General features: G+C 46.0%; 1 long non-coding RNA gene across 1 annotated transcript; it reads right to left on the bottom strand.

The window, feature by feature from the left end:
* Positions 1–5,697: 5,697 nt before the first annotated feature.
* LOC142906590 (uncharacterized) lies at positions 5,698–10,540 on the bottom strand. The gene is made up of 2 exons (XR_012930384.1): positions 9,721–10,540; positions 5,698–7,974 (listed from the first exon to the last, which is right to left on the bottom strand). It is a non-coding gene; the product is annotated as an uncharacterized LOC142906590 (long non-coding RNA).

Genomic DNA, 10,540 nt, shown 5'->3' with positions numbered 1-10,540 from the left:
AAGGGCCATCGAACCACCGCGAGTGGAGCCTCACACATGCACGGGTCAGTGGACTGGTAGCGGGAGAACAGAGAGCGGACGTCGGTGAGATCACTGCGGCGACGTCATCTGAGCTGGGATCCGGACATCGAAAGGGCGGGAGAATCCGAGCCCCTGATTGGACGGGAGCCCAAGGGTCGGAAAGAGCAAATATTCCTTTGTTGTAGGTAGGATAAAAAGGGGGGGGGGGATCGGGGTAGCAAGGGGGTTCTTCTGGTTCAAGATCATCGCGGTCCCGGGAGCAGGAGAGTCAGCCATCCGAGACGTCCGTGAGACGTACTCCAGCATCGGCAGGCTCGTCGCCTCATTCCCTCACAGCGGTCAGTACATCGGGGAGAAGTAAGTACGAGTGAGAGAGGCGTAAGTTCAGCCGTTTTACATCCAGGATAGAGAGCGGGGCGAGCGGTAGGGGAAATCGACTCGTAGACCTCCGAGGGATAGGTTAGCGTCCACTGACCGTACCATCACAGGTAAATAAAATTCGCTAGTGGGGGGAAAAACAACTGTGTTGCGTGGTCTTTTGGGAGCGTGAAGTGGAGGGCAGTGTGCGCTGGGTGTCTACGTGTATGCTTGCACCTCGAGGTGTTTACGTGCCCGCACGATTGCCCACCATAGTGCTTAGCGATCGCGTACCTGGGTGGCGGTGCCGCGGTCACGCACCCGCACACGGGTCTGGTCGCGAGATAGCGAGTTAGAGCGCCGAGCGTGCGCGTATTCGCGCGACTGTTTGAGCGGGACCTTTAACTCAGAGCCAAGCGAGCGTCCCCAATCAGCGGCGCGCGCACGGCAGAAACCCCGCCCGCCCGTCCCCCGGCTCCAACCCCTTCGTGTGCGATTGGTCTGTTTACGGGCAGAGGGTAGGGGCGTGTTTGTTATTGTCGGCACACGTGGAGCGCGGGTGGGAGGGAAACACGCGCCGCGCCTGTTTGTTTACGGGCGGGACGGAGATTTACTGGTGAGCGCGCTTACAGCCCCACCCCGCCTTTGCACAGTGTAACGCATCGCAAGCGCGGAGCGTACGAGCCGCTAATTAAACTATGCAAACGCGGTCTACATCCCAGAGGTACAGGGGGGCGAGACGTTAGGGGTCGTTAGTCTGGACCTGACGGAGCAGCCGGGGGGTAGCGGTGTGAGTGGAACGGGGGAGTCGGTGAGCAGCGGCCCCGACAATTCAATGATGGCGGGGGACGGTAGCCCCCACACTACACAGAGACACACATAAGTGTATATATAGTGTACAGTACTACACAGAGACACACACAAGTGTATATATAGTGTACAGTACTACACACACAGAAGTGTATATATAGTGTACAGTACTACACAGAGACACACAGGAGTGTATATATAATATCAGCGACCTGATATTAAAGTTGCATGGTCGCGGCAAGGGCCATCGAACCACCGCGAGTGGAGCCTCACACATGCACGGGTCTGTGGACTGGTAGCGGGAGAACAGAGAGCGGACGTCGGTGAGATCACTGCGGCGACGTCATCTGTTTGCCCAATACGCATCTATTGGGCAAACAGACACTGCCGCACACTATTGTTCCAGGGCATTTCGTAAATTGCATAATCTTTCCAAATGAATTCATTGAAAACTACTTTTGCCTTAGGCACATGTTTCTTTATTGCTGTTCGTATGAATATTGTCACATTAATTTTTAAGGAATTTTTCCTATCGCTGTGTATGGTCGCTTTACTCTGAGGAATTAGCCGATTGTTCCGTTACCCAGCTTAACAAACGTAACCAATGAGGGGTAAATGTATGGATCAATGAGGAGGACATCTCCAGGAGTACTGTGTTGACATTCCTAGCATAAGAGTTCGCATATTATAGTGTTATGTTTGTTTTACATATTTAAGTTGCTTAACATAGAAGAGTCTGATGTACATGGCGTAGCTCTCCTTCCTGCGATGGTGTCGCTTCTTGCCATCCTTGCGCGTCGCCTTGGTAACGGCGCCTTCATAAGTTAATGAGTAATAATATTAATTATAATAACTGTTTCCTGTGGTAAGATTAAACATAATCAGTAAAAGTTAAAGCGAGAAACATTGTATTATCACGATTGATAATACACCCTAGACAACGAAGCCTAGCTTAAATAGTATAATCACCTACACTTGCATAACTTCATTCAATTAGATCATCATTGTATTATCACGATTGATAATACACCATAGACAACGAAGCAAAGCCTAATTAGCATGATTACATACACTTGCATAACTTCAAACAATTACAACTCCATTTCATTATTACATTAGGTAATACCCCAAGACAATGAAGCTGAGCATAATTAGCATAAATGCATAATTTGCATAATTAGCATAGTTTGTTTTGATTAGCCTGATTTAGGGAAATAAAAAAAAATGTCAATTGGCATTTAATTTTTATTATTTTCATTATTTTTCAAGGTCTAATATATACAACATGCGTCCGTGACTATTATATCCGAGTTGATTTTTTACATTCTGCCCCCTAAATGTCGTACACTATGTCCTGTGGAGTTTCGCTGCTTTGCCGCAAACGGCGGTTCATTGGGCACTATTGGGAAAATAACAGCGGAGGTGTGTATTGGAGATGTCAAATTTGACGGGACCAGTTCTTGTATCAACGTCCCTTGCTGTTTCTTGCTTGCTCGGGACTGACGTCTTGGGGAAGATGCTCCTGAAAATTTTGATCAGTCAGGGTTGCCTTGAGTTACCATTGGACCATTGAATGGCCTTTTTGCCTTCTCCCACTCGAATGTGCATGGCCAATACTACTGTGCAAGCGCTTGCAAGCAAGACCGTAAAGATTCCCCCTGGCGTGCAAATATTTGTTCCCTTTCAATTATGCAAGCCGCTTGATCAGGAGGCGACTGTGGGAGGAATCCTCCTAGGACCCTCAAACAAAGCCATTCGTGGGATGACGTTGGTGGGGGCCCAGACTCAGGTATCTAATGACCAGGAACCGTTCATTCAAGTCCTGAATGCAGGGTTGGATACATCTGTCATTCAGGAGGGCACCGTGCTAGACTACGCATCACCCATGCATCACGAGGGAAACATTGTTGGTGGTGTGGGGGTCGTTGTCGAATATGAAGTCGCAACAGTTTTTTGATGAAAAGTGTATGGGTACACTTTGTTCTGAAAATTCGGAATTGCCCGAGTCCCAGATGGGGTAGTTGACGGAGATTTTGTGTGAATTCTCCGATGTATTTAGCAAGGGCAAATTTGACATCGTCCATACTACGCTTTTGAGTCACCACATTGATACGGGCGATGCTGCTCCCATCGGGCAGCACCCCTATCGACTGAGCCCTATGGAAAAAGAACACGTACGGCTGGCGGTTGTCCCTATCTTTATGTCAGACGCTTTGAGTTGCAGTCTGACCATGCAGTGCTATAGTGTGCACTGCCTATTGAGCAGCCGTCTGGCCAACTTTCAAGTTGGTTGGCAGTCCTCCAGGTCTATTCCTTTACTGTTTTTGATCGCAAAGGTACCCGACACACGAACGATGGGTGCACGTTTTACTCGGGCTCGTGGCACTGTAAGACGCCTACCAAGGACTCGCCCCCTCCCCTTGTGGCATCAGTCGAGGTTGAAACCTCTGAGGAAGCCGAGAGTCATGTGGCGCGTGACGCTGTCATTGTCTTGGACCATGCTGAATGGGGGCGCCTCGAGCATGAGGGCGCAGCCCTGTTCAAGTTACGGCGCCATGTGAAGGAGGCGGATTGGGGTGGGGATCGACGGGGTGTAGCCTCTGTCATCCTCAGAGGCGGATTGCTCATGCATTGCCGTTACAACATTGTCGTGCCTACTGCCTTACGGGGTGAAGTCATCTGGGCGGTGCACGAGCCACTGTTGCACCTTGGTGTGCATTAGATACTCGCCACACTTAAGCTCGACTTCTTCTAGCATGGCATGGCGGAAGATGTCGCTAATTTATTGAAGGGGTGTGTGCAGTGCACGCAGCGGAAACCCGCGTCTAAACCCTGTTGTCCACGGTTGAAATCCATTCAGGTCTCCCGCATAAATGAGCTGGTCGCTCTTGATATCCTTGGTCCATTTCCCTCGTTGCATTAAGTATTTACTAGTGGGCGTCGAATATTTTTCACGCTGGCCAATAGCCTGGCCGCTTCCCAACCAGTCAGTGGCAGCCATCACCGAGGCATCCTCGATGTCTATGTGATGAACAAGGGGGCCCCTGAGCATCTTCTGACTGATCAGGGTAAGACTTTTTCTTCGAAATTGCTGCGGGAGGTGTGTGAATTATTGGGAACAAAGAAAGTACGTACATCACCACACCTTCCACAAACGGATGGAATGGTAGAGCGCTTGCACAGGACTATGACTTCGATGGGATATTTTCAAATTCCCCCAGGGACCCCCAGGCAGAGTAAGCCCACCTCCCCTCGGGGCCTGGCCACAAGGACTCGATCAAAGACTCTCGCTTTTCGTGATCCCCATACAAACACGCTCCCACACCATCAGTCGGTTGTCACACTCGGCAGGCCTGGCCTTTATTGTGATTGCGGGTGTTGTTACATGGTGAGGGTGGTAGATGCTGGTGCTGGAAGGGGTCCCGAGGTTATGCGTGTTTCTGCGTTTTTTTTTTCTCTGTGTTCCCTTCTCTCTCTTCCTCTGTTTTTGCCTATTGTCGTTCTGTTCTTACATCCCCTTTGCCCGTTAGTTACTGTTTATTCTGTATGTAGTTGTACATATTGTATAGAAAGGGTTGTGGTATTTATTTGTTGAGGTACGCTAAGGTGTTTGGTTCATTTGTTGAGGGGGGATGCCGGAGTGATACGTAGGGGGAGGGGGGGGGGTTAATGTAGTGACATCGCGGACACCACATTGGAGTGGGTGTTGTACTGGCCCTAGAGGTGCCCGTTGAGTGCTTATTGATAGCGCTAGATAGCACCACGCTTGGCGTGTAGTGTCAGCCCTACAGTACAGGGTGTTGGAGTGCCGGCCATAGGAATGAGGTTACTAAAGGCCATGGCACTCTGGTTGACCCGAGAGCAAAGGTCAAGCTCAAGGATCAACAGTGTCTGGTGCCAAGGGGGGGGGGGGTGTGGAGTGACGCGCTCCAGCCCAGTGGACGATCTCTGAGCGCTATCTTGTGATGGGACTATCGCGCACATCGATGCAGACGGAGTCGGATCCATCATCCCTGCCAGCACAGGCACGGGCGCCAGTGTGAGCAAGCGTGCAGCCAAAAGCGCCGTGTGTTCGATGCACATACACACCCCGACCAGGCGCCCCTGCTGAGGACTTGAGGTATTTTCCGTACAAGGAATGCTGAACCGCGGAAGCCACTGATTCGTAAGAACCACAGTTAGCAGTAATAGTAGGTGGACAACTCAAACTATACTATCCGCTATAATTATTGGACCTCGTGGTGACTGCCCTCCCACACACACACTGCGCGCATATCGGTACGAATAAGATTGTTCCAAGTTTCTAAAAGGGTTTCCATCTCAAGGTGGTGTGTTAACTATTAGCTGATCGTGCAAACATTGTTCTGTCGCTTGAGTTGCATGAATAGGGTCATTTCAAATTATTTTAGTCATTCGTTTCCTTCATCGCGTAACCTTACCAATGACTTCGTTGATGACACACTAAACATTTATAATAATCTATGTTATGAATCTACACACTCACATGAATACCATTGTTTTGAGATATTTATTTTGATCACAGAATATTGCCGGCGAATTAATTGATGTGCCATTAGCCAATTGATAAGCATCTGTTAGGCAAACCTACACAGCCGAACATACACTATTTTTTAGAGACATTCTGTTAATTGCTTAATCTTTCAAATTATTTCATTGATGTCCACTTTTGCCATTGGCCACATGTTTCTTGAGCACGGTTCCGTCATTTTTAAGGACTTTTTCTATCGTCGTGTATTGACGTGCTACTGTGAGGAGTTAGCCTATTGTTCTATTGCTCAGTTTAAACAACGCAACCATTGAGGGTTAATTGTATTGATCGATGAGTAGGACATATACAGGAGTACTGTGGTGGCAATTTCGATCATTAAGTGTGTTCGGAAATTAGAGTGTTTTTAGATATTAAAGTTTCTTAACACAGAAGAGTCTGAGTGGTTCCTTCCTCAGTTCATGCGTAATTATCTTAATTATAAGAACTGTATCCTGTGGCGAGCTCTGAATTCTGAGACCGGACGTAATAACACTAAAACATTATCAGTAAAAGTTAAAGCGAAAATCATTGTATTGGTAATACACCCAAGACAACGAAGCCGAGCCTAATTTATATAATTTGAATATATTTGCATACTTCAATAACTATTTTATTTTGATAAAATTACAATTTTAGAATGTATTTTTTATTATTATTATTATTTTTCAAAACAATATATACAACAAGGCTATAGGGAGACCTTTGTCTTCATCTCCGTGTCCGTGTGTCTCCTTGACTGTCTCCATGTCTATATCCGTATCTCTCTGTGTCTCGTAATGAGAGCAGATGCCCAGTCGGATGAACCTGAAGAGTTTCACTCAGTGGTCGGGCCTCAACCATCACACGGCCCCACAAAAACAAAGCACCTGTATGGGTATTTTATGCTGAAGGTTGTCGATGTTTTTGTGTGTAAGTGTGTGTGACTTTTTAAATGGGTAATTTAAAAACTAAATTATTCCCAAAATTGCCCCCATCATAAATTAATGAAAATGTTTTTTGAACCAAGAAAATTTGGATTTTTTCTTCTTGGCCATGGCGGTACTGTTGGTGGCATTGATAGCGGTGCTGGTGGCGGTGGCGGTGATTTCCTTGGCATTGGTGTCGGTGTTGGCGGGGGTGGCATTGGTAACGGCGGTGGCGGCGGCAGTGGCAAGACGAAGCGTCTCAATCTCCTGAAGGAGGGTCTCCTTCTTTCGAAGCAGCGTCACGTTCTCCAAATGCAGCCTCTCATTTCCTTGACGCAGCATCCCATGTTGCCACATCGCTCGCTCTTGTAGCATCGTCTCCGCTTGCATCGCCACGAACTCCTGACGAGTCACCTCCATCCCTGCACGTAGCGTCGTGTTTTCCTCGTGCAGCTTCGATCTTCTCCGCCCCAGATTCTCGTTCTGCTGTCGAAGCATCGCGTTTTGCACTTCAAACGTTAACAAGGCTGAAAAGTGTGAAACAGGGATCATCATTAGGAAAGGGACTGAAATAGAAAATGTACTTTCTCTGCAATGTAGTGATAACTTTATTTGCAACTGTATTGTATTTGACATATCTCCACGTCTGTTTACAGACCAGTGGAAAAGTTACCCTCGATAAAATTTGAAATTTGAAGTGTCTTGAGTTATCAGCGGGTAATATAGAAGATAACTTTACAATTAAAGCATGTAATGGGTAACGTTGCCAGCACATGATGAGATGTGTTTACAGCTATGCTCAATTTTTTTCAACTCCGCTTATTACAAATTTATTTTTAATCAACGAAGGAAACGTGATGAAAAAATAAAAGCACGAAACTTCACGCACTCCCACACAAATACATACACACGCACTTTCAGACAGATATATATCGAGATTCACAACCTCACATCAAGATCCATACACCCACACCGCATGTTTCTACTTACCATGTTTCCAATGACGCCGCTTCATGACCTGAATGAAAACCGTCATGACCATCAACCCAATCATGAGCAATACCAAAGTCCATGCCAGTGAATCCGTGCCAGGGTTCGGGCATGGTGGCTTGGGGATGAGATGTGAAGCTTTGCATATGTTGCCCACGAAGAGGGAGAAGAGGAACCGGACAAATTTGATGCAGAACTGCAACAGCAGCAGCAGTAGCATCAGCATCTTGCCGCTTGTGTTGTCAAAGTCCGTGTGTGAGTGCCAAGTGCGAGCGTGCGTTCTTATAGCACTCCCAGTGGTGACGTCATCAGTTCCGGCCGTGACGCATTGTTACAGGTTTCCTGTCATGACACGTGGTTAGAAAATCCCCTGTGACATCACAAGCACGACTGCACAATAATTATTTCGTTTAGGTGAAAAAAACATTTACACTAATGTACGCTAGATTTGATCAACGAAACCTCTGCATTGCAAATTTAATTTGATAATCATTAAATCAATGGGCACACTTATTTTACACTCGATTCAAATGTTTGTTTTTATTCCGTTTAACATGTCAGCTTTCGTGACCAATGTTTTCCATAATAGAGGTTTTTGGGTTAGATCTCTTGAATATAAATGTGTCGTCAAACTCACCACCACTATCGATTAAGCCTGCTCCATTCCCATTGAAACTACCTTCTCTTGCTGTTCACGTTACCCTTACACATTTACAAATTTGCGTTTAGATTATTTGGCTGCTATGAATTTCAACGTGATAAGCTTCTACGTTCAGCTATCATTAGTCAACAGTTTGCTTCTGAAAAGTAGCGAATAGCTTGGAAGGTGTTCCATAGCAAATGCAATAGTTTAGTTTAAACGTTTCACCATTCACCATCATTGTCAACCTTTATCATCCAACATTAACAATTTACAATGTGTCATTAATTGTAAATGTTGCGGGCTATGTAGGAGCCTAAATGTACAACATTTACAATTGTAAATGTATTTTTTATTACTATATGTACCTTATTTTATTTTTTCATTATTCATGGAAAGTTGTTTCATATTAAGTAAATAAATCGTACTGAAATAATTTTGGCAGTAGGAAAATAATACACTGGAATGAAATCCCAATTTCATAGCACTTCATGCCAATGAAGTGCTATGTCCTACCAGACAGTCTCGCTCCCTTCACCTGATGAAGGCCGCTTGTGTTGTGGCCGAAACGTCGTGAGAATATTATTGTGTTATTTTATTTTATCAATTTATTATTTTATTCTCATTCTACGTGACTTTACCGAAAGAACCAAAGAAGAATATATCACGACGTTTCGATCGCAACACAAACGGTCGTCCTCAGGCAGAATAAATCTCCCCCATTAACACAACTGACTTGCTTGCGTCCGTGGATGGAATTGCTTTCCATCTCAGACCCAGCTTGCTTGCCCATCGCCACATATATAACCACTTGTTGTAACAGCTCTCTCGCGCTATCAGCAGTTCCACTCTGGATTATTTTTTCCGCCTGAGGACGATTGCTTGTGTTGCGATCCGAACGTCGTGAGAATTTTTTTTATTTTGTTTTCTTTTTCGACCTACGTGACTTTACCGAAAAAACCAAAGAGTATACATACACAAGGTCCAATCTTAATTGGCGCCGCAGTTGTGAAATGTTGCTCCCTCGCCTTGTATGCAGAAGGATTTGGGTTCGATCCCGACCATGACACCTGTATGTTTGGAGTTTCCACGTCTGTCTCAGTGGTCGCATGGATTTTTCTCCAGGTCTTCCGTTTTTTTTCCCTCCACATCAACATCACAAGTTTAGAGTATTTGGCTTATCTACATTTCCACGAAATAAGCCACTTCGTTGAGCTTTTCAATTGGTGGAAAAGTCGCTTCTCCACAATCTATATTGCTCAGATGACTTTTACATCCGCGGTATTAACTGGGGTGGCCACTGAAATTGAACCTCAAACCCCTGCAAAACTAGACATCTCCACTCCTCATCTTTGTCATCACTTTTAAGACATTTGTGTTTTACTTTGTTGTAATAATAAAACGATAATGAATGCACACAATATTTTACCGATTTAAAATATACTCACTTTGAGAGGAAGTGTGTCGGAGCTGGCGAACAGCAGACGAGCTTCGAGCACAATCGGGCACCGTCAGGGACGAGCGTCATGCCGACTCAGCGGTCATCCAGCAGCAGAGAGGCCTGCAGTTGCCGCCAAGAGATAGAGAGCGCCATGTGTATGACACGCCCACACACACGACTCATTGCCCAGCAGGGAACCAAGGCATTTTCGGAACAACCAGACGCCAAGGCGCCTTGACGTCTGCTTAAGAAGAAAATACACCCACACACACATAACGCACATATCGGGACTAATAAGATTACTCCAAAGTTCTCCTTGTGTTTCGAAAATGGCAATCCCAATGTGGTGCGTTAACTAATAGCTGATCGTGAAAAACATTCTTGGGTCCATTGAGCTGCATGAATACGGTCGTTTAGAAGTATATTGGTCATTCGTTTCATTAATTGCCTTACTGTACCAATGAATCTATTGAGGAAACTAACATTTATGAACATCTATGTTACGACTCTACACACTCACAGGAATACTATTGTGTTGAGATTTATTTCTTTTGATGATGGAATCTTGCCCACAAATCAATTCAAGCCCATTAGCCAATTGATGTGCATCTATTAGGCAAACAGACACTGCCGCACACTATTGTTCCAGGGCATTTCGTAAATTGCATAAACTTTCCAGGGGTGCGAGACGTTAGGGGTCGTTAGTCTGGACCTGACGGAGCAGCCGGGGGGTAGCGGTGTGAGTGGAACGGGGGAGTCGGTGAGCAGCGGCCCCGACAATTCAGTGATGGCGGGGGACGGTAGCCCCCACACTACACAGAGACACA

The sequence above is a fragment of the Petromyzon marinus genome, chromosome 68, assembly GCF_048934315.1.
Source record: "Petromyzon marinus isolate PM22_M1 ecotype Great Lakes invasive population chromosome 68, UKy_Petmar_22M1.pri1.0, whole genome shotgun sequence".
In the NCBI taxonomy this organism is placed as follows: Eukaryota; Metazoa; Chordata; class Hyperoartia; order Petromyzontiformes; family Petromyzontidae; genus Petromyzon; species Petromyzon marinus.
Note: the sequence above shows the minus strand (reverse complement) of the source record. Positions and strands in the feature narration are given on the sequence as shown.